This window comes from Callithrix jacchus, chromosome 20 (genome assembly GCF_049354715.1).
Source record: "Callithrix jacchus isolate 240 chromosome 20, calJac240_pri, whole genome shotgun sequence".
NCBI classification, from domain to species: Eukaryota; Metazoa; Chordata; class Mammalia; order Primates; family Cebidae; genus Callithrix; species Callithrix jacchus.
Window position 1 is genome coordinate 18666862 of NC_133521.1, and position 8243 is coordinate 18675104.

The 8243-nt window shown below is 33.4% G+C and overlaps 1 pseudogene; it reads right to left on the reverse strand.

The window, feature by feature from the left end:
• Positions 1-675: 675 nt before the first annotated feature.
• LOC118149823 (U2 spliceosomal RNA) lies at positions 676-840 on the reverse strand (annotated as a pseudogene).
• Between the last annotated feature and the right edge of the window lie 7403 nt (positions 841-8243).

Here is an 8243-nt window from a genome sequence, read left to right on the forward strand (position 1 = left end):
TCTCAATTCTGTATCAAGACATAAATAACACTCATAAACACATCGAATTTTACGTAGTTCTCTCTTTGAAAATCTGTGTTAGAACTTATGTGATTTATTTCATATGCTTTTTATAATTCAAAACTGAGAGTTGTCCCAACATTTTCTATTGCCATCCTTTTTATTATTTCTGATAATATTTCTGCAGTGACTATTTAGCTGTATTATTATTTACTTTGACTTTTGAATTCCAAAATCACTACTAGTGGAAATCAGAAATAATTACCAGCATAACATAAAAATCCCACTACCTAACATAATGCCTACCTGGGATTTAAAATGAGTAAGATAGGCTTTCTGTTTGCTAGGAGTTTTTGACCTAATCATTGTGCTAGGGAAAGAGAGTTACGTTCAGGGTAATTACAAGGAAATTTTGACTTTATAATGCTTCTGGTAAATATAAACTCACACTCCACAAATTTGAACATCCAGATTAATGATCTCTTGATATTCTTCTACCTCCATATGAAGGAAGCATTTTCAAGGATTTTGTCTTCTGTTTAGAATAGCAATGGTTTTAACAGATTTAAAATTAGTAAGAAAAGTCCTTTTTTTTCTGGAGAAGAAGTTAAAATTAAAGGTGGTTTTTTTTAAATTAGGAAGTAGGAGTCAAATCTAATTGGTTTTCTGATATCAATAAATCCCACAGCAGCAAAAGATACAGTAAAGTTATTTTTGTGTGGTGGGCATTCATGTTTCCAAATGAAAACTTACCTTAAAACTGTTGAAACAATATGTAACTAGCAAATATAGTTTTGAAAGTTTTTACACTTGATCTTAGCCAAAAGGCCGAGAAGCAATAGTTTTGAAAGTTTGTAGGCAGTATTCCACAACTATCTTAGTATATGGTAGAGAAATTGAAGATAAAATTAATTCCACACTTGAAATGTGTGTAAGTTTACCTCACCATAAAGCATAATTCTTCACATATAAAGTTTTCTAGGGAAATAGAAGTTTTAAAATACTTTAAAAAAGAAGATAGTGCTTATTTTGAGGAGCAGAAACTGAATTCGAGAGTCCCCCATGAATGATAATCAAAGAGAAAAATACACAATCCTGACGCCAGCGCAGATAAAGAAGGGAAGATGCTAGAAATTATTGATCATGGTTTTCATTCAGCAATTTTTTCACAGGAGCAACTCTATGTAGATTAATCCAACCCAGTAGGAGCGGAACTTTATTTAATTATACTTAATGTGTACACATAGTAATGATAATGAGAGCTAGCACTTTATTATGATATTAATATTATGGTATTGCCCACAGTTTCATGAATTAGCTCAAAGCTATGAGATAGAAAACAATATTTCTTCATTTCTATAAGAATATATATATGTATATGCATACGACAATTTAAGTAATGTTTCTGATTTTCAAGTTCAGGTTCATATTACCTAAACTTTATACTCTCCATAAGTTTATATTCTATTTGCATTGCCTTCCTTTAATTTCCCTCCCATTCCTATTATGCCCACACAATTAGTCAATTAATTCCCAAGTTATTTTCATTCTCTCTCAGTCGGCCTCTCACCTCCCCACATTTTACTAATTTCTTAATGTCCATCATCGTACTCATTGTTGTTGTTAGCTTATATTTAATTATAAGTAGAAAAATAGGCACGTTTTATAAGTTTCAAAAGATTCAAGGGTGCATAGTGAAAAGTAAGTATACATTTCTCACCTACTTCTGGCTATGTTCACCCCACTCAGAGACTCACACAGTTGCAAATTCTTTTTCAACACTTGTGGTGATTCAGTAGAGCAAGAGAAACTGCCTGGCTGAGATTTTATAGAAGTAACGCACCAGACAGTATTAGAATCACATCTAAGGTCTATGAGAGGAAACTGAAAACCCACTATTGAGCCCAAGTCCTTCTAAATTTCTAAACTGCTATCATCAGCTGTCCCTCTGTCCGATTCTTTTATCTCTTTTTTTCCCCTACTAAAACACATATAGTGGGAATCACTGAATTCTTACTGTAGATTGACAATACATAATTGTATAAACGTTTGGATGTATAATCGTATACGTTTATGCAAATGAAGTTATGACTTACAAATACAGTATAAAATAATGAAATCAAGCCAATTAACATTTCCGTCATCTCAAATACCAACATTTCATAGGGACTAATTATACTCATGCTGTGTAATAGAACTAAAAAAAAAGGCATATTCCTCCTGATTGAGTTATTGTTCCCTTTGACTATCGTCTCCCCATTCTCCCAATCCAGTAGGCTCTGTAATCACTAGTATTCTATTGTCCATGCATACCATTCTTTTCTTATCCATTCATCTGTTGATAGACAATTACCTTGATCCCATAACCTGGCTATTGTAAATAGTGTGGCAATGAAAATGGGAGGGAAAACATCACTTTGACAAGCCGATTTCAGATCTTTCTGGGTAAACATAGGAAAGCGGTACTATTGGAACATATGGCAGTTATATTTTTTGAGATCCCTTAATACAATTTTCTGTCATAGCTGTGCTAATTTACATTTCCACCAATAACACACAAGGGCTCCCTTTCTCCACATCTTCATCAACATTTGTTATCATTTCTACTTTTTATACTGGCCATTCTGACAGGTGTGAGAAGATATTTCATTGCAGTTTTAATTTGTTCTTCTTTTTTTCCAATTATGTGAAGGAAGTCATTGGTAGCTTGCCAAAGCCTTCGATAGTCATTCTATTCCCCAGAATTTCCTTCTAAGCACTTCTAAAATCTATTGTTTTCCCTAATTGTTATCTACCTCTGCAGGCAGCCAGGGTGTGCAACAGTTGCCTCAGACTGTGATTTTTCATATTTTTTTTCCTAATGCATGACGTTAGCTGCTGTGTTAGCTATGTGATCGCTATCTAAGAAGGACTCAGCTGGGATGGCACACCTCTCTTCTACACAGCATCTTATCATGAATAAGCTTTCCCAGGCTTATTCATGGAAGCTGAGGAGGATTCCAAGAAAGAGAGCAGAAGCATGCAAGTTTGTGGCCTCGGCTGAGAATTGTCACAACACATCTGCTATATATTATGGGCAAAATCAAGTCATAATCCCTACCCAAATTCCAGAAGTAGAGAAACAGATTGCACCCCTTGATGGAAGGAAATACATCATATTTTACCAGACATGAATATAGAGAGGGGTAGAGAATTATGACCATTTTGGCAATCTACAGTACTGCATTTAGTTTTTTCACAAATGTTCCTGGAAAAATAGGCTGGCAATGGAAACTCTGTGTCCCCTTGCAAGTGAAATCTTTCAGGGAAACAGAAATGTTAGGGAAGGACAATTCTTTGTGATGTGGTGTTGACGGCGTTCTAATTTTCTTTTGCCCCCTCATGTGGCTACACAGTTTGTGGTCTTCACCATGGTTGTTGGATTTTGTTTTTCATGGCTATTACAGACCTTGGAGAAAACCATAGGAATAGAATTAGTTAAATTGCTACAAAGTTCACTGTTACTGATATTTAGTGGGATTTTGTGCGTATTTTTCATAAACTGTCTATGGATTGCCACAAGTCTTTAGTTAACTAACTGAATTCTGAAAATTGATTCTGTATTTTATTTATTTATTTATTATTTATTTATTTATTTATTTATTTTGCTCTTGTTTTCATGGCTTTAGTGGAGGGGAGGATTTTTGTAGATCTGTATTTTACTGTTTTTATTGATGTCACTAGCCCTTTTATCTTTATTATATTTATCACTTTATTTTTCTGTTTCTCCTTTTTATTGCCTATATAGTGGAAATACCAAGAGTTAAATCCTGGGTGGTTGTGAGGATGAATTGAGAACATATGTAGACTTTTTTTTACCTCTAATAGACAAAGAAATATAACTATCTTTTTATTTTGGCATTTTTTAATATTATTTTTAGTGACAGTATAGACATCAGAAGAGAAGAGCATGATTGCTTTCTTATTGGTAACTGATAAAGAAACCTGAATTAAATTGTGAATGGTACATGTGCTAATGCTATTCTCCCACTTTCCTCTAAACCAGATATAAAAGTTCACATAGATGTTTCTGGAAGAATTATTCTGGGACTATGTTAGACTCTAGATGCTCCTCATCTTTTATTCCCTGATATCTGTTGTCCAATCCGTCATACATGGTTTGTGGTCCTAATAGCCATAATATAACCTGCTTGATTGTGATGTATGCAAGCAACCCAACAGTTGCATATAAACAATTTATGAAAAAACAATCTCCCTCCAATGGAAATCTTAAATTTCCCTTCAACCTCTTACACATCACTGCTCACAGATAATTTTTGTTCTTCCCAGAAGCCATACACATGTTCGTCATATAGCCATGTCCCTGGGTAAATATCAAATATTCACTATGATGGACAAAGATTTATATACATATTGATTGTGTCTTCTGTCTCAATCTATAGCATATTTAACAGTGTATACTGACTTTCAGAACTTTTTCTTAGAAGATACATCTCCAAAAGAAAATAATTCTCTGCAGATAATTGAGGTTTGTTTCCTATACCCCCTGAAAAAAGAAATAAATTATTGCCAAGGAAAAGTTACTTTATTTTTAATTTTCTAGTACTCTTAAGTAGAAACAAGTTTTGAAGCTAATATTTACAGCTTTAACTCTGGAGCATACTAACATGTCATTCACTTCTCATTTATTCTTTAAACAATTTCCTCTAATACATGATTATAATTCAAAAGGAGAATTAATGCTTTACAACAATGGTACCTAAGTGTGTATGTGTGTGATTGCCTCTGTGTACCCTATTTATATTTTCCCACATAATTTCCTAAGCAAAAGTACACGCCATTTACCACAATAGATAAGCCAAATAAGATAGTCTCCTTGAAATACAAGAGGCCATACTGTTAGGCAATTTGGCTCTTATAAAAGGATTATATAATCCCAACATTTTGGGAGGCTCAGATGGGCAGATTCCGAGGTCAGAAGTTTGAGAACAACCTGGCCAGCTTGGTGAAGCCCATCTCTAGTAAAAATACAAAAACTAGCTGGGCATGGTGGAGGGTGCCTGTAATTCCAGCTACTCGGGAGTCTGAGGCAGGAGAATTGCTTGAACCTGGGACGCAGAGGTTGCAGTGAGCTGAGATCACACCACTGCATTCCAGCCTGGGCAACAAAGACATCAAAGACATTCTCTGTCTCAATATATATATATATATTAAATGAAGGAAAAAATATTTAATATTTTAATATTTAAAACAAAATATTAAATTAATTTTGTTCCAGGGCAAAGGAACAGTGAATTTTATGGAATGAACTCTTTGAAACAGCTAATTGATCATTTTATACCAGATTAGGGGAGTCAGGAGTGCAGAGATTGGAGGACTTGAGATGTGATAATGTTCAGATATTAATTGGTGTTTACCAGTGGAGATGGTGACTGTATTGTGACTATTACTATATGACTGTTTTTCAATAAAGTGGGTCTGTTTCTAATTGACTGTCTTTCAGATTATAAATTTATTATCCAGAAGAACTCTAAAATATGATTATCTTATTGTCACTATGATCAGTACTCTGGAGAGTCTTTCACCTAGCTCTGTTCAGTTCTACTCTCTACTCTTGAAAGAACTAGGGATAAGATATGCCCAGTATTGAGAGAGCAGGTTGTCTGCTCAAAAATGTCTTTACTTGCCACTTCCTAGCCTGTCTCAAACATTAAAAAATAATAATAATCCAGGTGGAATAAAGGACACTGAATGACAATTATTGTCATTTAAGTTTGTGAATTATTATGTTGGCTTAGTAAGTCAAGCACGCAAGAAGAAAACAGGACATTTTGCTTTGGTAGAAATTGGCAAAAATTATTTTTCAACGTATTTTTTGTTCAGATATCTTCATATACCTACATAAAGAAAATATTTATAGGAAGGACTAGAATCAGCATCTTGAATATTCTTAGAGCTGCCATATTATATAGTTTTTTCCAATAAGACATAGTACCAATGTAGGAAATCATCAACTTTAAAATGTTTGTATATTTTAGGAATTCATTTTCACAAATACTTATTTCTTAAGTTTTAGCTCATTGGTCCATAAAAACCAAGTGTGGATTAGTCTTTGGTATTGCAGACAACAGCCAAAAATCTCATTTAAACTCTGGTGTATTTGAGGTGCTACAGCAATAACATTATTTCAGTTATTGCTAATCACTATTTGAAAATGGTTTCTGTTTGAAACAGCATTTTGGGTCACATATCAAGAAGCCTTCAGAAGCACTGAACAATACTTAGAATTTAATAACAATGAAAAGCACTCCACATCAAAATTTATGTGATACAGCTAAAGTAATATTCAGAAAAATGTGAAGTCTTGAATACAGTTGTCAGAAAACAAGAATGAGAGAAATGAATGAAGCTCACCTCCACACGCAGTTGAGTGGAGCATCAACAATGTGTAACTCTCTTTTTTTTGTAATGAAGAGAGAAGGCAGAAAAGGGTTCTAATGAGCAAAGCAGCCAGTTATAGCAAAGTCTAAAATTTCTTTTTAATATGTTTATCCCTGTGGACCCCATACTTTTTGTAAAATAGAGTAGATTTCTCTACTCTAGCTTTCTAAAATACTGACTATGTTGAATTAGGCTGGGTCTATGATATTCCGTTTTAGCAAGCAACCTAGATAATTTAAACACAAACATTAAGAAATGCGATGTGTAATTATATGACCATGAGTATCTATTGGCTAGTCATGTCTATGATGCTCTGAGCTGAGAAAAAAAATGGAAGTTGGATAGTTGGCAAGCTTTCTTATCACAAAGTAACATACACAGTTTGCTTTAGTCCTAAATTCAACAAATGTTAGGTAGACACTGCTTATTGTTCAGTTTTTTATGCCTGAAATTTTGGCTTCCCAAGATGCACATAAAAGATTTAGTAGAATTTTTTTTAGAATTAGCATTCTATTTTGAATAATATATTGATGACCAGGTGACAAATAGAAACAGTATTAAGATATCAGACATCTTTGTCACCTTCACCAGTTTCCAACTGTTTTGAAAAAAAGGACTAACAAAAGATCAATTCTGAGGCTGGTTTTGTATCTAAATTTTATTCAAATTTATATCTATTGATTCACCAAGTAATATTCCTCAGAGTAAGAGGTGCAATCATTTTGAATTTTTATATCAGAAATAATGTTAACAGAGAGACTAAACATTGAACATGTCCCCAGCAAATCAGAATACAAAACTGTTTTCTGTTCTGAATTTATTAAAACCCGTCAGACCTTATGTTTGAGGAAAAAACTAAAGTTGTTGGAAAGCTTTACTTTCATCTGTAAAGCCTGAAAAACAACTATTTGGGCTAAATTCTAAAGGGCTTTTATTCTATTACATATGAACAATTAACAACATCAGCAGTTAAAGAAATTATGCTTAATAAAATATTACACAATAAGACTCTAACTTTGAAGCTAAAATCATGTAATTAACCATTACATTTAATTATTAATAGCTTATGACTTATTTTGAAATCACTAATCCAGTTGTTGCTATTGTTCATTTTTTAACTCACTTCTGTAAGAAACTTCCAAACAACTAACTTGAATTATGTTTTCTGGAACTTAAATGCTGTCTTCCTTATGGTTTCATTTCTGTTTAAAAACTTACAGAGCAATACACTTTAGAGATTCCACTTTAAGGTGTATACTAGGAGATTCTGAGTTCTAGATAATAATTATTGAAGTTGGGGGAAAATTCTTTTTTAAAATGCATATCTGATTAATGGAACATTTTATTTTGGGGCATCAGTACAAAATAATGTCTTGCTTCCGTTTTTTTAAACTTGGAAAGATAGTTAAAGAGAATTGTCTAACTTCAGGATGTTCCAGGGTATGCACAGATTGACACAGGCTCTCAGCCTCACTATGCACATCCCTACCACTTACCTGAACCAACAGCCACCTACCCAGGCTTTTGTTTATCAGGCTTAGACCCCTCTGTTTTCTAAATACTGAGAATTAATTTTATTTCTTACCAAGAAAATTTGCATAGTTTTGATGAAATAATGTTGACTCTTGGAAATCAATTTTTGGAAGGCTTGGTACACCTCCCCCACACATTCATAGCCAGAATTTTCTCTTCAGCAGAAATCTCAGATCTCATTAGTAGTAAATGATCTTTTGTGTAGTTATTACTCTGGTCAAAGATAATTTGATTATAGTGACTAGAATCTAGCTAATGGTGTTTACTAA